Source organism: Ambystoma mexicanum, chromosome 7p (assembly GCF_040938575.1).
Source record: "Ambystoma mexicanum isolate Mex_15411 chromosome 7p, UKY_AmexF1_1, whole genome shotgun sequence".
Taxonomy (NCBI): domain Eukaryota; kingdom Metazoa; phylum Chordata; class Amphibia; order Caudata; family Ambystomatidae; genus Ambystoma; species Ambystoma mexicanum.
In genome coordinates, this window is record NC_090939.1 from 860033617 (window position 1) to 860055536 (window position 21920).

General features: G+C 44.3%; 1 protein-coding gene across 2 annotated transcripts in view; it reads left to right on the forward strand.

The window, feature by feature from the left end:
- The window catches only part of TPP2 (tripeptidyl peptidase 2), a 1218153-nt gene that overhangs the window by 399253 nt on the left and 796980 nt on the right, over nucleotides 1–21920 (forward strand). The window lies entirely within an intron of this gene.

Here is a 21920-nt window from a genome sequence, read left to right on the forward strand (position 1 = left end):
TAGTGATGTCTATAGCTGTTGGAGAAGTACATGCGCCAAACGTACTTGTCAAATCTCGTGTCCCAATAGTATGTGACGAAAGAAAGCTTCCGAAGGCTGGGAAAGCTGGAACTCTATCACACAGGATATTTTTCTTTGCTGCATTATGACAGGAGAAATCCTAACTCAGGAGTAAAATACTGAATGATAAGGTCTACGATATTCAACTCATATTATGAGATGAGTCGTATGCCTATATGGAATTTCATTTGAATGAGTTCCCTGAATACTAAGCAATAAAACTTTTTTGCACAATTGGGGATGGACTGAAAGAAATAAGAATCCGCCCAGAAGTTGAGTAGAGCAAGACTAGGCCTCCCCTAGGCATTACCCTATCGCCTGTCCCACACCGTTCTTGCCCACCACACCAGCCTTCCTGCAATGCTCACAACACGCCCATCTTACCTATGGCAGCGTTCACGCAGATGTCCTCCCTGCCAATAGCAACACCAATAGTCCCAAAGGGCACGACCCTAACCCAAACTCATCACGCCCTACTCGTGATCACAGCCCAATTAGCACTAACACCCAAGAAGACACACACACCCAACTACCTTCGACCTGACTGAGCGTAACAGACTAGGCACCAGACTTGCCCTTAAGTATAGCAACCATCCGACTAAACCTCATACCAAGACCAACAATCAGAACCTAGTCTCCAATAATCCTAACCCATCTCCCCTAAAAGGAGCACTTCTAAATGTTAGATCACTAGTCACCCATCCCATAGAAACCGCTGACATCCTCCTGACCAACAACCTCAATTTCCTTGCAGTGACAGAAACCTGGTTGTATGACGCTGCACGCCCATCTCTATCCCTAGCAATTCCTGACAATTACTCCATCCTCAGAGCCGATAGACCTAACGCTCGAGGAGGTGATGTAGCCATTATCTTTAAATCCTCTCTCGACTTTAGACTAGCCCCCTCCTCTCCGCTAAAATCATGTGAGCATCTCACAGTCAAACCTCAAACATCCCCCAAGAGCACAATTACAATGCACCTAATATACAGGCCTCCTGGCCCACCTGGACACTTTGAAGAAGACATCACATCCCTAATAGCCGAGAGCTCCAAACCTTCAGCTCGAATCGTCATTCTTGGAGACTTTAACCTCGGGTATAATGACCCTAATGACGCCCCAGCCACCTCCCTGGCCAACGCACTAACCGAACACGGCCTCACACAATACTGCGCCCAACCCACTCAATCGAAAGGAAGGTCTCTCGACTGGGTAACTGCACTTATCTGCAACATTACCCTCAAGAACCCCTACCCCTTGTTTGGACGGATCACTACCTCCTCTCGCTTGATATCAATATTAATAACTCATTGCCCAAAAAAAAACCGCTTGCACCTGCCTGCCCAACAAGGAACAAGCGCAACATTACAGCTGAAGCGCTCATACCCCTGGTACTCCCCACACTCGACGCATTACCAGCCACAGCTGATTTGAACTTTTTGGTCAACACCTACAATGAATCTATGTCCAAAGCGATTGACCTTGTTGCCCCATTAAAAATGCGCAAAGGGAAACACAAAGCACACTTGAATTCCTGGTACACCCCTGAACTCAAACTACTCAGACAAAGAAAAAGCAAACTTGAAACACTGTGGAAAACAGTCCCTACCTCAGAAAATAGAACTAGCCTTACTAATATCACCGCTCTCTATAAAACTGAGTTAATGCGTGCCAAAAAAGAAACCTTCAACTCCAGGATTACCAAAGCAGGATCTAGTACCAGAGAACTGTTCAACATCTTAAAGGAACTTGAAAACCCCATTCCTCCCACAGGTACATGTACCAAGGATAAACCCTGGTGCACGGCCATCCAGAATGCCCTCGCCAACAAAATCACTGGGCTCCAAACTAAAATTGAAAACAAACAACTCTCCAATGGTCCAACTGCCAATCTAACCTCACAATCACCCACTGACACCAACTCAGGTTTTACATTCAAAAAGGTAACTGTACCTGAAGTACAAAATATTATAGCCTCCCTGAAACCTTCAAACTATAAAGGGGACAGTTGCCCTGCACAGATCATAAAAGATGCAGCCAGGGATCTATCCCCCTTCATTACCAAGCTAATAAACCGGTCCTTCACCAGCAATGCAGTCCCAAGTAATTTAAAGCAATCCTGGGTCCTCCCACTTTTAAAAAAGCAAACTCTTGACCCGGCTATACCTACTAACTATAGACCTATCACCACTGTCCCGTTCTTACTAAAAATCCTTGATAGTCGCCTATTTACAAATTCAGGACCACCTAGAATCCAACCAATTATTAGGTATCCGCCAGTCTGGCTTTCGACCTTAACATGGAACAGAAACGGCCCTTGTTGATCTTAAAAGTCAGATTGATGAACTTAAAGATAAAGGCAAGGCTGCCATCCTTCTTCTCATGGCCCCCTCTGCAGCCTTTGACCTGGTCGACCACAAAATCCTATGTAACCACCTGTCATGAGCTGCACACTTCTCCCACTCAGTGGTCACATGGATCCAATCTTTCCTCGCTAACGGGACCATGCGTGTTTTTTCACCACTAGCAGCGGCCGACCAAATACCCATCACATGCGGTGTCCCACAAGGCTCATGTGTTTCACCTACTTTGTATAACATATTTACAAAGCCCCTCTTTGACAAACTGGACCATCTGGGTGTCACCTACACCAACTATGCTGATGACACCCAGATACCCCTAACCCTATCGGGCAACTACAACTCCGATGTCGACAGAATCAACAAAGTCTTCACCATCATTCAGGCATGGATGGCCACACACGGCCTCTGCCTGAATGATAAGACAGAACTGCTCCTGGTCTGCTCCTCCAACACCCTCTCGAAACTTGGCCCCAGCTACACCAGCATTACCATTGATGGAAACAGCATACCCATTTCCAAAAGCGTAAAAACCCTTGGTTTCTATCTAGATACCAACACCAACCTCTGTAAACAAATCAACATGACAGCCACTGCCTACACAGGTAAGCTGATAAGGGCTTGCAGACCACTAGTATCCACCAGCAGCTGCCTCATATTAGCCAGAGCACTCGTACAGTCCAAACTGGACTACTACAACGGCTTATATGCAGGCGCAAACAAATCCATAATAAACAAATTGCAGGTCCTCCAAAATAATGCACTCCGAGCTGCGCTCAATATTCCCAGAAGAGAACACATTTCTGCTATCAGATAATCATGTAAATGACTATCCATCCAACATAAAATTGACCTAAAAACCTTATGCATCACCTACAAAGCCTTGAACCACCTTGCGCCTCCCTATCTAACCAACAGTTTAAGCTGGCCCCTCCCCACCGCTTCAGTAAAGCCCGAGAGGTCACAGAACTCAACATCAGGCAACATGTCGCGTAGCGTGAAAAGCTTGTTAGGGTCCCAGGATTGCTGGAGGGCTCGATCAAATGTGGGGGAAATGCTGGAGAGGTCCCACAGGGGGACTTCCGGGTCATAGGAGGATTCCAGTCCTAGCCTCTTGTAAATTCTGGCCCAAGCATGAGTAGTAGTGTATACCGGATCGAACGGGCATATGTCCCCATAGATTGGGTTAAGAAGGACTGAGCGTATGTTGTTTGGGCGAACAGAGTGCTTTTCAATCAATATGTGGGGGGCAGTGTCCTCTGGGTCGAACAATGCTTTGCAAATTGAGCTTGCGCGCATAAATAATAAAGCTTGAAGTCTGGTGCCGCGATGCCTCCCTGCGCGAAAGGCTCAACCATCTTATCCCAACCCATCCTGGCAGTTTTCCCATTCCAGATAAACGAGGAGGCGAGTGATTTAAGTTTCGAGAAGAAGGGTTTACCAGGCCAAAGTGGAATGTTATTGAAGTAATGTAGGAGCTTGGGGAGGACCACCATTTTGAGTAGCGCAACTCTGCCATACAGGGATAGTGGAAGGCTAGCCCACATCTGAAATTTGGTTGCAAGGGCTGACCACAGTTCCCCATGATTGTGCGTATATAGCAGAGTTTTATCTCTGGTGACCATTATCCCTAGGTAGCGTACCTTGGTGGGGGCAGGTCTAAATCCCTCTATTTCAGCTAGGTCTCCCGTGCCGTCAGTAATGGGAAATATTTCTGACTTCGGTACATTAATTCTATATACCGAGTATTCTGAGAATTCATGTATGTCCGACATGATGTGTTGCACATTTTCTTTGGGGTCACGGACATATAGTAAAGTGTCGTCCGCGTAAAGTGATATTATCTGAGGGGGGCCGGTCATCCTAAGACCTCTGTGTGAGTGGTTCTGACGTATGAATTCCGCCATTGGTTCATTGGTCAGAACGAAAAGTATGGGCGAGAAGGGACATCCCTGCCTGGTCCCCCTGTGTAGGTGGAATTACGGGGAGAGAGTGGTGTTAGTCAGGACCTTAGCTGTCGGCTGTGTTAATATAGTACTGGCCGAGACACAGGAAACGGAGTCAAAAGCCTTCTCGTCATCTAATGCGACCACGGCCGCCTTGGCATCTGGGTCTATCTGTGCCATAACATTAAATGGGCGTCTCAGGTTGAGAGCCGTGGATCGGGCTGGTATAAAGCCGGCCTGGTCAGGATGAACCAGGATCGGTATGTATGGCAGGAGTCTGGTGGCCAGCACTTTTGCAAAGATTTTTGCGTCAGTGTTGATTAGACAGGGGTCGATAGGACGCCATGTCTTATGGCGGTCTACGGGGTTTCAAAAGGACAGTGATGATTGCTTCTCGCATCGATTCCGGGGGAACCCGCAGGCTCATTGCCTCTTCCCACACTTTCAGCAGTATCGGGGCCAATTCACTAGAGAATTCTTTGTATAGTTCCACTGGAAGGCCATCCGAGCCAGGGGAACGGCCGCTCGACAGAGCTTTTATGGCCTCTGCAATTTCCTCTGATGTGATTGGCCTGTCTAGTATATTACGGGTTTCGGCCGTTAATGTGGGAAGGTCGAGATTATCTAGATATTGAAACGTGTCCTCTTTGTTTTTTGTTTTTTCGTGGTTGGAATAGAGGGAGGAGTAGAACTCGGTAAAAGCGGAGTTAATGTCTCGGTCTCTGTTTACCGTAACTCCAGTCGGTGTCTGTATGCTCGGGATCGCGTTATGGTGCCTATCAGTTCTAAGCATGTTGGCCAGGAATCTCCCAGCCTTATTGCTTTCCCCGTATCGTCGGGCTTTGGCTGGTGCAGCCATATAGAGAACTTCTCTATGGGCCAACTTGTGGAATTCTTTTACCGTAGTATGTATTTGCGACAGGGTTCCCTTATCCTGTATGATGCTGTACTCTGTCTGTAACAGGTCAATTTTTGTCTCGGCCACCCCTAATTCCTCACGTACCGACTTCAACATACCAGTCGACTTGCCCAGGATGGCTCCCCGGACCCAGGCCTTGAATGCATCCCATAGTGTGGCATAAGTGGCAACCTATCAAGTACTGAAGTAATTGGATCCTGCAGGAGTGAAGCTGGCCCACCTAGCCCCCAAAGCCTGCCTGCTCAACAATCCTGATACTATAAAACTATTGGCCAGGCAAACCCAAGGGGAAAGGGGAATGGATAACAAAACAAAGACAAGAACTCCACTGCAGGTACTTCAGACTGTCTTCGCTGGAAGATTTTTTTGGATCAGTGGTGTTCCTAAAAGAAAACACAGCTTTAAGTAAAATATATTTAAACTTATGTTTTGACTATTCTATATTACTATAATATGTCTCTAATTACCTGTTGCCTAAACTTCAATTGCCCTTAGGCTGCTTCAGTAAGAAATGTTGCTGCTTTTGATGCGGTATATGAAGTTTTTGTCTTTCTTTTCTCTCTACATACAGCTTATCACTCTCTAAAATTAGTGATACCCATTTGTGTAGTTGTTACTCAGCCTTTGAATATTTCCTTTAGTGTATTTTTGAAATAATATGTTTATTAAATGTAAATACCTTGGATAACTTCTTGAAGAAAGTCTATTCCGCTGGCCAGTACTGGATTTTAGAAAATATTACAAATTGTATTTTCTTTAAAAAGGTTCTCCTTTGAAAAAGGCTTTAGTTCAAAACTCTTGTTCATAAAATTACTGACTAGCCTTGAATCCGAAGCGATTTGTCCAAACGAAAGTCTTTATTTCTTTGAATCTGTTACGAAGCGCGACACAGAGAAAAAATGATTAATCTCAAAATGCGCGACGTCGTAGGGTCCTTTTCTCTAACCACGCGCATAGGATTGAATTATACGCTCCGGCTCCGTACGAATGCTCGAAACAAAATTACTAAACGTTACAAAGGTTAAATAAGGTTAATAGAGATTAGACACACAGCGAAAAACGATCCGCATGCCTAGTTAGTATTAGTTGGATTTAAAAATCTAAATTGAAAATGTAATTCTTTTTCTTGAATCTTCAACTACTCTAGTTTGGCCAAATATAATAAAATTACTTGACTTAAAAAATACCATGAATGAACTTGTAAAGTCTTAAGTTAAAATGTCTTTTGAGCAACATCTAATAGCTTTCTACATTAAACAACGGAATTTCACTTAGCTTAGTCCTTGTTCTTCAATTGGTTCCTCTGTTCAAACAACTGGTTCAACTGGAATATTCTGATAGATTTCAGCAACTTCTTTCTTGACTGAGATTACTAAGGTAGAAATTGAACTAAAAGAAAAGATTCTACACCTAGTGAAAATACACTATAGTTTTATTTTAACTGGAGCTAAAAAATGTACGACCTACTCTGATGAATACTTTAATGAAAGGCAGTTTAGATTTGTAAGGAACATTCTAAGTGACATCACAATACTGCCTGCTGCAAACTAAACCAATCACTATTGGGATAGTGTTCCTCCATCTTGGCTTGGGGACATGTCATCTTTCTAATGAAGGTTAGTTAAGGAACAAGAAAAAATGAACTTAACTAAAATAGAAAATGTTCTAGTTTCTAAACAGAATTTATTTAATATTTTAACCGCCTGAAATAGTGTTTGCAATATCCTATTCTCCTAGGAACCTTGCTAATGTGAGGTACAGAATGCGAAAACCTGACACAACTGAACCCTTGTTTAGTTCTAGGAACTCTGCAATCTCTGTATGTAACGATTTGCATATGTTGGGGTCTCTTAGGATTGCAGGGGGCATCCTCCATCTTCTCGCCGGGCGGGAGACGTCACTAAAGTTGATGTCAAGCGATACCGGTGAGTGATCCAAAAGGGTACGGGGGTGTATATCACATTGGGAGATCGCCCCAGATAGGGACTGACTAACGATCCAATAGTCAATGCGCGAATGAGAATTTTGCACTGACAAGAAAAAGGTGTATTTCTTCTCGCTTGGGTGTAATGCACGCCATGCGTCTACCATACCCATCTGTTCCATTAATTGTGTTACTACCAGTGCGGCCTTGGAGGGGGTTCTGGGGACAGTCGATGAGCAATCCAGGGATTGGTCCAATATCATATTGAAGTCGCCACCCCAGAGTATTTGTGTCTCACCAGATGATGATAGCATATCCAGTATTGCGCAATAAAACTGTGGGTCATCTAAATTCGGACCATAGGTATTAATCAGAAGCTCTTGGTGCCCCGCCAATTCCCCCTACACCAGTATGTATCTACCCTGTGGGTCTATTTTGCTGGACTGATATTTAAAACATAATTTGGGGTGTATGAGAGTCAACACTCCTCTGGATTGTGCTGAATATTCTGTATAGTACCTGTGCGACCCCCCCACCTCGGTAAAAGTTTAGCCTTGACCTGCCCAAGCGCGTGCGTCTCTTGCATAAAAAGAATGTAAGGGTTGTGGCGTGTGATGTATGCTGTGATCTTCCTTGCCTTAATCGGGTTATTCAACCCCCGGATATTCCAGGAAAGGAGCTTAACATTCAAGCCCTTATTGACCTGTGTCATGGTCGTACCTGAGACTAGGCATACGTCCATACTCCCGCCCCTGTCGCAGGGAGAATGGGTATCCAGCTGCAAAACCGCTCTCTATTTTAACCGCAATAACAACCCGAAACATGGGTTCCCCCAACAAGCCCGGCATTTCGCACGGCAACACCGTATCCCTATTCCACTCCCAACCCACTCCCGCATCATCAACCCCAACTGAACAATGTACCCCTAAAACCATAACCTAGGAACACTCCTGCGGGTGTGAGCTGCACTCACATGACCGCCGACCCAGGAAGTCTGCACGGCTCCATTCCAACAAACATTTACATTCAGGGCCACCCTGCAGCCTTCAATTTAAAACATTATAGCAGTGTGGCATAAAAAAAACACATCACCCCGCGGTGTCGTCGGGCTCCATCGTGCCCCGGGGCGGCAGATTCTGGTTCCCGGCCCGTTCCCGGGTCGGTAGAGGGATGGAGGCTTCAATGTAGAGCATGGCTTCGGTTGGATTTTCAAAAAAGTGAGCCCTGCCTCCATGCTGGATTCTCATTTTCGCTGGGTAGACAAGGGAGTACGGGACCTGGCTGAGTCTCAGTTGTCTCTTGACGGGCTCATAAGATCTCCTAAGTGATTGCACATTGGTGGAAAAGTCCGGCTATATGTGGATTCTGTTGTTTTCATGGAATAGGGTGACCTTATCCCTGGATATCCGCAGGATAGCATCCCTGTCCCTATAATTGAGAAGGCGGGCAATTATTGTACGAGGTGGAGCTCCAGGCCCGGGCGGAGGCGCCGATATACAGTGTGCTCGCTCCACAAGGAAATGGTCCGAAAAGGAGTCGGAACCCAGGAGTTCCTTCAGAAGGGCCTCTACCTGGCGTTCCATAGACCCCTTGCCAAAGGTTTCAGCCACACCAACCAGACGGATATTGTTCCTCCTGGAGCGGGATTCCAAATCCTCGCATTTGTGAAGGGTTTTCCGGAGGTCCCCTTTCAACTGGGCAATATCGCGGCCATGTTGTAGTATCGAGTCTTCATTGATAGCGATCCTGCCTTCGGCCTCAGTAATCCGTGTGCTTTCCTTGTCCACCCTCGCTTTCAAGGAGCTGATTGTTGCCCCTATGTCATCCAATTTAGTGTTCACCGCTAGGAAGCCGTTCTGAACCATAGCCATCAATCGGTCCACCCTCTACTCCATTGGCAACTCGGGCTGACTGTCCACTTGCTGCAACGGGGGCACCATGGACCCGCTGGGCTGGGAATTGGCAAAGGAGTCCATTGGGCCTGTTTTCTTGGGGCGTGCTCCCTTCTGCTCGTATCAGCCCATGTGTAGATTCAAGTAGACAGCGTCTTCCAGCACCTCCAGCCCCGTCCGCCCCAACGTATTGTACGGACTCTATACAGGATTGGTAGTGAGCTTGGACCCAGTTATCGTGCAGGAGAGGTGTGTAAAGGTTATCGCCCAGGGAGGGCTGCAGCCGGATAAAATGTCCCCTCCTCGGCAGATCCTGTTCGGGGTGTCCACCCTCCTCATGCGTTGCCCCACCTGTTCTTACTTGTTTTTACGTCCGTCCACATGTGGAGGGGCACTCCACCAGCGGGAGATATCAGGGGAGCCAAGGGCAGCTCCGCAGGCACGGGAGTCGGATCAATAGTGGCCCGCGTAGCACGGTGGCTGCATACCACGCGGCTGTTGTCGGGGAACCGCCGCGCCCAGTGTGCGGCGACGATATATACCAATGTGGCACCCTCACATTAGCCAGCAGCGATGGTCCGATCACCTCTAGGAGTTTGGTCGAAGCGCGGCCTCTCCGACTCGATCCGGCCCCTCCCCCGCGGCTCCAGGGGAAGTTCGCTCGGAACTCGCGGGCGGCCAATGTCCCAGCCTTCGTCCGCAGGATCTTCAGGACGGTGTATCTTCAACGCGGTCCGGCGTAGCGGCCCACATTTTTCCCAGTATGTGCCCAGTCTTGCGCCACAGATCGACGTGCTTAGTTTGTTCCGCGGGCGGCCCTGAGAGAGGATGCGTATCTTGAAGGATTTATAGAAGCCGGAGCTCTGGAACTAGGCGGCCATCTTAGATGTGCGCAACAGCACCCCCCCCCTCAAAAATAATCTTGATGCAGCAGATAATGCAGGTCGCATCATAGCAGAAGGCACGCTCGTCAAGCCCCATGCCTGGCTCAAACAATCTGGTTTTAAGAGACTTGGGCCACCCTCATTAACATGCCGGTAGATCCTAATGTACTTATCAGTAAAGCTGTTGAAGATGCCCTCAAAAGCGCAAAGGAGGAACATGTTCCTAATATCAACATGTTCCAGGGGAACTCAATTATCTGGCAGATACCCTCTACCAGAACATGAGTGGCAACTCAACAAAGATTTCCTAGATGGAATATTCTCACAATGGGGTCACCCCCTAGACCTGTTTGCCATAAGCTTAAACGCTGAGTGCCCAGACTTCGCGTCTAGGGTTCCCTAACTAGGGCCCAAGGGGAATGACCTGTGGATGAACTGGTCAGGGAAATCTGCTTACTTCCGCTCGACCCCAAACACCACGCCTGAGCAAAATGGTGCACAAGATGCACCATGAACAAGTGGCGTTAATCCTGGTTGCTCCTATGTGGGCGAGACAACTTTGGTTTCCACATCTGCTCAAACTGGCGATGTGCGATCCAATCAAACGCCCATGCCCATACAACATGCTAAACCAACAGAGTATCCCTCAATCCGCGCCCTCAATTTATGAACTTGGCAGCCAGAAGTCATAGAATTTGGCCACTTGAATCTTCCACAAAGGTGTAAGGATCGCCTAAAAGAGGCCCGAAAACCCAACACCAGACACTGCCATTTCAATAAGTGGAAGAGATTTGTGATACGGTGCAGGTCACAAACACTAAACCCAACAGAATGTTCCCCAGCTAACATTCTGCATTAAATGCTTCACCTACTAGACGCCAGCCAAGTATTCAACTCCATTAAAGTACATCTGGCGGCCCTACCGCTTACACCACTTCACAAAACAAGGTGTCCTGGTGGAAAGTTCCTGTCATTAAAGCTTTTATGGAAGCTGTAAAGAGGCTATACCCTCCCATTTCCAACCCTCCTCCATGTTGGGCTCTTAATGTTGTGCTCTCAAAACTCATGGGTCCACCTTTTGAGGCTATGCATAAGGCCAGCCTAAAACATCAGACTTACAAAACTGCGTTCCTTGTAGCCATCACCTCTAAAATGAGTCAGTGAGCTACAGGCTTTGTCCGTACTAGACCCTTTCTTCATAATTCACAAGGGTTGTCCGCAGAACACACCCTAGGTTTTCACCTAAGTTCATCTCAAAGTTCCATGTTAATCAATCCGTAGAACTTCCTATCTTCTTTCAAAATCCATCCAACTCAGTTGAAATGAGCCTCCATACACTTGATGTGAGCCTCCATACACTTGATGTACGGAGGGCAGTCTTGTACTATGTGAACACAACTAAACCTCTAAGGAAAACAGACCAACTCTTTGTTTCCACAGCACCTGGGAGAGAGGGCGATCACAGATCAAAAAACGCAATCTCCAAATGGATAGTCGAGTGCATCCAGTTCTGCTATTCCCTATCCAAAAGAGTTTTACCTTGGACTTCCATTGCTCACTCTACCAAAGGTACAGGAGCTACCTTAGCCTTCATTGCAAATGTCCCTCTGGACTCCATTTACAAAGCTGTTAAATGGAGTTCCATCCATACAATCACACAGCATTATTGCATTGAAACTCGCTCTAAAGCAGATTTACAGGTGGGACAAACAGTTCTAAAACATCTTTGCAGCAGTACCTTCTCACTTCCCACTTCCTTCTCCAGATACTGCTTGTTAATCTAAGCAGATCCACAATCTTCAGAAGGGATACATTACTCATTGTATCGTATTTCTGGTCCTTTTCACATGTGCCCACCCTTCCTCCCCTACTGGAGTAGAAGGTGCATAGATATTTTTCTGTTTTATCAAATCTGTACTTCATGCAACCTCATATCAACAATCTGAGGGACCTCAACCCCTGAAGGACCATGGGTACAGTACACGTCACACTAGGGATAGCATTACAGGAGGTGGATAGATACCAGTGATTAAATTTGAGACATTGGATTTCCAACCACCGGGTCAAAGCTAGAGGTACTAGTCCCCTGAATGCACTTGAGCTCACTTTCCTGGCATGAAAATCTAAAGTCAGTCTCCACTTTGTACAGTCTCCACTTTGACTAGAGCACTCCAGCCCCTCTGAAAAATTACCATGCATGTCCAAATAGGAAGAGTACATTGGTACACATTTGAATGTGGAAGCCTGGTGCGTATATGCACTCTTATGCAATAATCTGCTAGCTGTACCTCGAACAGAGAATGCTTATTTAAGTTGTTATAGGTGGTATCTGTCCCACAGTAGGCTCCACAAAATCTAACCCATATGCCTTACCTCTATGCTGGAGGGGGGATGCATTAAGTCCATATGTGGTGGACCTCTCTTAAAGCCACCATTTTCTGGAAGGAGGTCTTGGGGCAATGTCATGCCCATGCTAGTTTTAATTTATGCTATGGATCCATGGGTGCACTTTAGGGACTCAGAGAGGGTACCTTTCCCATGTCTGGGCACTTGGAAGTTCTCATTATTCACCTAGTTGCAACTACACTTGCACATAAGTGTAAAAGGCCCAATTTTACAAACTGGGTGGTGTACATTATGGGATATTTTAGCAGTTTTAAGATCACTGAGATGACCCTGGACCAATATCCAAAGTATGTGAATGAATAGCTTCCCTTTATTGAATAGACATGGCCCCAGATCACACACAGGCTGAGGGCTATGGCACATTCTGCTTTACTGTTATGTCAAAACTTTATTTGTACATTCCTCTTCAGTGAATCTCTGATACAGCATCTGGATTAGATGTGGAAAAGGGCTCCCCATCCAGGAGTACCCGTAACCTAAATATCATCGTACATAGGGTTCTCCTTATGGTCCTAGGCACCTGTATACTGCCAGTATACAGCCCGTGCGTATGCATCTGGTAGTGTTCCGGAAGTCTATGGCTGTCTACGCTGCTCCACGCTGCCTCATTGTTCCTCGGCTTGCCATCTTCAAGGTGATGTTTGTTTCCCATGGAAACACTAGTTCACATATTGACTTTGGCAAATTGATCTCTGCGATCACTGAATATACATGGGATCTTTGTTTGGACTTTTTGTTTGGTCTTGAGTTTGAAACCTCAAGTTTACTCTCTGCTAAAATCACTGTTAAATTGCAGCTCCACTCACCTGCCCACCCAACCCCCCCGCCCCCCCCCGCCCCCCCAGGTAAAACTAATATAGATAAACTTGACAGAATAAAGACTTCCACCCCACCCCCGCCATTCCATATAGAGCCAGTGCACGCGCATCTGGAAGTGTTATGCAAGTGTCTGGCTGTTCGGGTGCGAGGTGGCGGTGTGGTGGAAGTCTTTATTCTGTCAAGTTTATCTATATTTGTTTTACCTGTTTTGGATATTAATCTGTATGGTGTTCACTGCGTACCAAGTCTATTTACCCGTGTTGAGCCCTGAATGTTAGGTTCTCCTGAAAGGCAAGATTGTTTCTGTTAGGTACGAGGGTGACATAGGAGAACGCTAAGACGGGTACGCAGAAAAAGGACACGGTAACAATTCATGAAAGTTGCATCATTCTACTCCAAGTATATTCGTTGTCTGTCCCTACGGTGTTAAGGTGTTATAAAAGCACTTGCATCGCAAATATGGTCGGTAGTTTACATAGCGGGAAGCGTCTTTGAGGCAAAACTCTCACGGGCTTAAACCACTCTGCTCCCATTCAATTACACAATTCTAGCGAAGAGATTGCTGTGCATAAACCACAAGATATTTTAACACTATAACGTGCTATGGACACCAACACTGTCCCTTACAGCCAGCAATCACTCGCTATCGAACCAAATGTATGTATGCACAAAATAATATTGCACCAGCACGGAAGCTTGCCATGCTCGTTGCTCCCGATTATATGGCCAAATATCAGTATGCACAGGGTATGGTCAATATGATGACTGGTGATTAATCCGGGAATGCAAATTATTGATCGGCTGTGCTGTTTAATAACTGCATATCGGACATTTATCTTCTGGCACCTACACTCCAAAATGAATGGGGTAAGCGTTGCAGAATATCCTTGGATCCAGCATCTCCTGCAGTGTTTTTACCCTCTGAAGTTCAGGGCCATGGTAGCCAGTATGTATCATCGTTGCGGCGGCCCTCGACAAACTCTCCCATGCTCCTTGGCAACGGTACAAAACCTAGGTCTGAATCTATTGTACACAAATATTCATATGGATTTCCCAATAGATGGCAGTGATAACTATGGTACTGGAAACTACCACAACGCTTCCGGCCTCCCAATTAACAACTCTGACCCCTGTACTATCCCTGATGCGGATACTCTTTCATTCCCAGTCATCACTAGAATCCTTAATCTACTCGATAAAGGACATGACTTGATGCATCTTCATCTCGATAATCTTTTGGACCTGTAAGGGAAACTTACTAAAATAGAGGGCTTCATGTTGGCTCACGTTACCTGCCAGACTGAGAAAATGTCTATTCTAGATTCGCTTTTTGAAAAATTACAAACACCGATTGCTCCCTCTGTGTCCAGTAAATCCACTCAAACGTCCGTTCATGTAGCATCTGATGCACAGGTACGGCGTTCATATGCGGATGCCGTTTCTACTGGCGCCGAATCTAATGCTTCGAATCTTGAGGCTGCTCCTACTATGTTGCTTGAAGCTATTCAGTTAAATTCTTTAAAACTGAATGATGTTTTTCGATTTCCAACCACTCAAAGATTACGATCTAAAGGTATTATTGAGGCTTCCCTGAACATGGTTGACGCTTGTGACACCAACATTGGGATTCAGGAGGACTCACCAAAAAGCCCAACGCCTCTTATTGAAATTATCGAGCAAACCGCCACTATCGAAGTGGATGCTGCTTGTTAGGGAGAATTTTCAGAAATGTTCTAATTCCCTTCACATTAGAGACCCCAGCAACTGCTGGATTTTGAGGACTTGATTTTTTTACCTGGAAAGAGTGAGCCCTTTTTCCCCACTCTTTCATGTGTTTTGACGTGTGTTTTACATTTGTGTTCTGATTATGGAGTTTTAGATATCTCCGTAGGAAACAAAAAAAAACAGAACAAGAAGATTCAAGACTTCGGGTACCATCGAACTTTAACCCAAGAGAAAACGAGGTTCCCGCCTCCATGGTCTCTTTTGAAAAATGTATCGTGAAATAATTTATCGAGCCACAAGAAATACCCCACAAACCAAGGCTCGATTTATCCTCAGAAGAACACAAAGCCCTAAAGAACCTCTCGAACAATAAACAACAAGTGATCAAAATGCCCGATAAGGGCGGTGGAATTGTAGTATAAAATCTAAACCAATACAAAAGCATGGTTATGAGCCCTCTGGACGAGACTGCCAACTACAGAAAATTGAGAAAGGACCACACAGCTGAAATAAAAGTCAAAATCCAGGAGATAACCAAATTTGCCTTTGAACGTGACTGGATCAGTGAAAAGGAAGAAATCTTCTTGACAACCTCGGAAGGCAGAACACCGGCATTTTATGCTCTTCGTAAAGTCCATAGGAATAAACTGCACCCACCTGGTAGACTCATAGTTTCGGGGTGTGGATCAGTACTGGAGCCCATCTGTAAATTTGTGGACCATTTTTTAAAACCTTTGAGCCAGCAGACACGACTTACCTGAGGGACACCATGGCCACCATCGCCCTATTCGAAAATCAACCATTCTCCCCATCCGAAGAACTCTTGGTCACAATGGACATTACCAGCGTGTCATTCCCCAAAACCTAGCAATAGAATGCATCCGACATCATCTCACTCACCATATGATGCAGAAAAGAGTTCCCATCAACTTCATAGTTGAGCTTCTCGAACTGGCCTTGACAAACAGCTTCTTTTCTTTTGAAGTATTCTACTTGCAAATCAGCGGAACAGCGATGGGGGCAGGCTTTTCCCCCAGTATGGCTGCCATCTTTATGTCTGAGTACGAACATCAATATATCCCCAATACCAACAATCCCTTTAGAGATAAAATCTTTCGTTGGTTTCAATATATAGACGACATAATCTTTATCTGGCAAGACAATGACATTTCTCTGGCTAACTTCCTGGACTGGGTGAATGCACAAACTTCAGAAATTCAATTCACTGTTAGCAAAAGCAATCAAAAAATCAATTTCCTAGATCTTAAAATTGGAATGCGAGAGAACAAGCGAACATGCTCATTGTATAACAAAGACACGGACAGGGACACACTCCTTCACTATAGGAGCAACCATCCTAAAAACCTGAGGGATAACTTACTCTTTGGACAGTTCTTACGCCTGAGGCGGAACTGTACAGAAATAGACCAATACCAGAAGCATGCCAAAGAACTCCAAATAAAACTACAAACCAGAGGTTACCCAAAGAAATTGGTCAACAATACCAAAAAGAGAGCCCAGTACACTCCGCGAGAGTCCTTGCTTACACCCAGAATACAGAATATGGAAAGAGAACAACAAATGACGTGTATTACCACTTTTTGTCCCACTACCACAAGATTAAAGTCACTTATCGAAAAATTCTGGCCTTGTCCAGCTTAGCCTTCCGGAGGAACCTGTACCAAGAATGGCACTCAAGCAGGGTAAAAACCTTAGACCTATTAACTCATTCCAGACTTAACAAAAAATCACAAAGGACCAAACTATGGAGCATGGGAGAGTTAGTGGGTCACCACCCGTGTGGAACATGCAATGCATGCAGATTGACTAGGAAAACTGCATCCTGCATGATTGGAGATAAAGAATGGAAGATCAAACATTTTTCGAAATGTAAAACCATGAATGTAGTCTACATAAAAGCATGCCCGTGTGGGTTTAGGTATGTAGGCCAAACAAAAAGACAGGTCAACAATATTTGTTCATGCATGTATAGGGGCCATTCGGCCCTCCTTTTTTAGAGGCGCTCCACACTTATTGAGTTTGCTTTTGTTTTGTTTTCTCTCCCCCGCCTCCCCCTAGGGAGACCCGGTCTAGGCCCATGATGAAGGCTTTTTTGACCACCAAGCCAAAACGTCAAGGGACGGAACACCTTGAGTGTTAGAAAGAACTTCCGTCACACCCATTTTTAGTTGATCTACTTCCAGACGTAGACCATCGACTAGGTCACCCTCTTGTTCGTCAGAAAAATACCATTGACCATTTTATGTCCTTTGTATAAAAACCCAATTGAAGGGTATACTAATGCTTACCCTTTTGAATATGTATGCACCTAGCACTATTATGTCTTCCATGACAGTATTTGCAAAATAAAATGTCTATTAAAAGAAAAGTTCACTGAAATTGTTAACATTGTCCAATAACTGTTCTACATGTCTATATGTTTTGTACCTGGTTTGTTCACTTTTGTATGGTACTCGACTTGTTTCGTTCTAGATAATTCACAAACTTTAAATGTGACTAAAAATGCAGAATTAGTTGATTTGCCAAATAGCTAAATGTTGGGCTATACCTGCAGTTTAAACAATAGCTAAGTGATAAAAAGCTATGTACACTCAATATATTGTTTTTCGCTCTTCATCTACTGTAAGATTGTAAACAAGTTTTTTTTCTACAGCTATACAAAGCATGAAAAATAGAAATTCTTTACTGAGAATACATGTGTAAAGAAACAAATGCCAGTTGTAGGACGCCACCCCTTCTTTTTGTTTCCAAAGTTGCTTGCTCTTAAAGTCCTCCCACTTAACCGAGCAGTCCCTTCAGTTACTTAGATACTCCATAGGCATCATCTTTTCATGTGTTTTACACAGCACCCTCGGTGCAGTGACACAGGGATGTCTTTTAGACTTCCTAAAGGTTTAAATACCTTCTCTGGGATAAACTACTATTTTCCAGAGAATGTAAAGTGAAATTGACTTTACTAGTCTCTTCCAAATTCATCGACCCAGCACACACCATTTTACAATGGAGTGCTGGAGGGGTTACATAGTATCCCCTCTGTCTAAACACTCATGTAGCAGTCAAATGTTACCCTTTCCTATTGAATAACTCTAACATAAGACATCTTTCTAATATGGCAAACAATTATGTATTAATTGATTTAAATCAATTAAATGAGGAATCGAAATTGGTTCTCAATTTAGCTATGCATGGCGGACAGGAGGTATCGCCAAATTATCACTGACTGCCTCACGAAAATCTGAGACTGGCGAAAGGTTGTTACCTCATGCTGGGCCACCAATCCTTAAACAAGGTCAACCGTCTAGCTACTGTCCAATGGCCTGTAATAAAATAACTGGTGTCTTGCCAGTATGTTGTGCCAATATGGCCAAACCTGATGAGGGGCTCCCAATGAGACTTGCTCTACCAGTAGTTTCCCAAGCCAACTCGCAACCATCCCTCCAGGCAAGCACCAAGATTTCGCTAGTCCCGAAAGTTGTCTTCACCACGCGAAACACAGAAAATGCACCGTTGGCGTCACATCACGCTACCGCGAATGTTAATGGCAACAACGCGACTACTAAGGAAGCTCGGCAGTCATTATTAGCAGGGACTAACTTTAACATCAATTTTGCAATCTCAGGTTCGGAACCTAGTCCAGTGACTGACTACTCATGTACACAATAATTCCAAGAACGAGATGGAAGAAAATGTGATCACGATGGCAACCACAAATATTTTGGGGTAGATTAGTGACCGCAAGAAAAATGGTTCCCAGAGACTAAATAGATAATTTCTATTTAACTTGTTTAAAGGTAGCCCGCAAGTGCGGACCCTACACTCTGACGACATTGAGTGGATCAAGTTGGCTAATCATAATAATTTTCGTATAATCTGTGCCCCGCAATCTGTCATTATACTAAAGCTGTTGTGGGATCACAGAGATGATTTTGAATTGCTTTGTCTATCTTTATGCTTATTCCGCACGATCGAAGAGGCCACTGAATTTCTGGATGAACAATTGCTAATGACTGTTTTTGATCATGAAAGTGTTCCTAATACCCAAAATGCCCCTGCCTCGAATGCTGATCTAATTACACATGTATCCTCCTTGGTAGGGTCAGCTACTAACATTACTTGGTTAGCACCACTTATGTCCTCAATTATAGAAATGACCAGAGACTCCAAACAATCTTAGCCACCCCATCTCAATATTGTTCCTTGGAATTGTTGCGGGCTTACTAATTTCATTACATGGTTAGGTCCGATCTCTTCTATTGACTATCCTACTATCTTATTTTTGCAAGAAACCAGGGGCACAAAACACGTAGTCATCGATGGATTCACTACATTTTGTGCACCAGCTGTGCTAGGCACTTCTGGTCATCCCTCAGGAGGGGTAGCTATTTTAGTTAATTCAGTTAATCACAAATCTTGTGTGGTATCATGCTCTAAGGAAATACTAGCGATAAAATATTCACATATTGCTGATCCCTTGACCACATTGTTATTGATCCGCATGTATTACAATCCTGCCAAATTATCTCTGGATGACTTTTTCAATCTTTTAGATACAGTCCTTGAAGAGGCCCTTAACAATCCGGAATATCACATTATTATAGGTGGTAATTTTAACTCTGTGTGTATAAGACCCACTTCATTTTATAACGTCAGTCCAGAGCAAAATCGTCACTGGTCTTCTGCAAGGAGGGGCGAACGCTGGGTTTGCTATGTACTCGACTGGAACATACACTTGGTGAAGTTTAGGAATGGATCGCACCTTGGGACTTGGTCAAGGGGCAATTCAATTTCATACATCGATTTATTTCTTTGCATCAATTGGTTTACTAGGAATTGTAGAATCTGGCATAATCTTGGAATCCCATTTTAGCAACCACTCACCTATCCTTCTCTGTGTTCATTACACAAAGGATCCTCTTGTATGTGATCCAACTTTGGGATTAGTACAGTCTGATCGTCTGCTGACTTCGGTGAAATGTTATGTCAGGAACTATCATATTTGGTTAATAGGGACTCCTGGAGAGTTGTCATGTAAGGCCTCTTTAAGGGAAGAGTGGAACAACTTGGTCATTAAAACCCATTTGCACCAACTTATGCTCGGCTCAAAAAAAAACTGCATAACCCTCATTGTCGCCCTTACAGTGCTACCGTAGCTCGTTATAAATGAGAAAAGAATCATAGCCCAAGGTCACTAATTAAATTGAACTTGGGTAAAACAAGTTATTTTGTAGCAAAACACCGGATTCTGCAAAAATATTAGAATCAAATGAGTTATTAAATTCCAGATACATCTCCAGCATAATCAACGGATGATGTATTTCCTTCGTAAAAAAATGACACCTGTAGCATCTGGTCAATTCCTAGTGGAAAACATCACTCCAGGCAAAGCGATTTAGCTGCTTCTATTTCATCAAATAGTTGGCAATCGTAAATTGGTGTAAAGTTCAAATTACCTCAGCGCTTTCAGGCCTATGATTCAGGGATTCTTCAGTTAAATTGTACCAAGCAGCTTACATTTTCTCTGGAGGATATAATTTGGGCTATTCAGAGTTTAAAAACTTCTAAAGCGGCAGGGCCGGACGGGATACCATTGTGTTTTATTAAATCAGATCCTCACCTTTGTGCGGTCCTATTGTTCACCAAATTTGACAATGTTTTGCGGTCTAATATTATTCCAGCATCTTGGCAAAACGCTATATCCCGATTTATAAAAAAGGGGGCCCTCACGACCCTGCTCATTTTTGCCCTATATCCTTAATGGATGCGGCAGCCAAGGTGTTCACCATTTTACTTTTGAAACATCTTGAAAACTTTTTATATGAGAATAACATTTACTCATAGTATCAGGTGGGTTTTCAGAAAGCAATGAGGACATTGCTAAACGCCACCATAGTCGCCCATCTCGCTAAGTCAAAACAAACCAACTCTGGTCCTATATACATTGCGGCTTTAGATTTGTTTTGCGCATTTGATACAGTAGTCAGAGGTGCTATGGTCAAAGTTACTAAGTTACTGTCTTTGGGATTTTCACAAAGGCTTGTGCAATTGATTGCAATGTTGCGCTCCAATACGACCTTCCAAGATAGTGTGCTCACCCCTCTTATCACCACCATTATGGGAGATAAACAGGGGTGTAACATCGCTGCAACTATGTTAAATTTATAAATGTGATCTGGACAAACTGTGGCTAGAGCCATCCATGTATCTGGTGAGACTTGGCAGGATCAAATTTCATGGATGTGTTTTGCCGACGATATTATATTGCTGCACAGGACACCGTATGGCCTCCAAAATAAGCTAAATAAATTTCACAAATATGCGACCAAGCACAATTTGAAGGCCAAGTCTGTGAAATCAAAGATCATTATTTTCAGTAATAAAAAACGGATTAAATCTTATTACTGGAACATAGTCGGCGCAAGAATTGAGCGTCTGAATGCTCTACGCTATCTTGGCTACACATTGTCCGACTCCAAATCCATTAAATCATGGTATAATTGTCTCAAAATAGAAGATCGGTCACTTTCCTCAGTGATGAGAATAGTCTTCAGGAAATATTATAAGTTCTCTGTTGCTGGTCGTAGACTTTTATTTAAAGAAGGTAGAACCAATTCTATTTTTCGGCTTGGACACCTGCCTCCTGGATTTGGACGATACTTTAAACAGTCTAAAGGCTCAGATGTGGAAACAAACATTGGGTTTGGCATCTGCGGTATAATCTGGCATGAATTGGGGCTTTCTTCTCTTGCTTCAAGATAAACATGGTGCAAACTAGCCAGATATGCTAAAATGTTGGTTCCACCGCGCAACTCTTTTTCAAGATCTCCATGATCTCGTGAGAGGTGGAAATCTACCGTTCATGGTAGAATTTGTTGACCAAATGAATAAAACATTGGCGAAAATTAACTTGTCAATTGAGGATCTTATGTTGGGTTTACCTAACGTCAAACGTAAACTTTACGAGCTG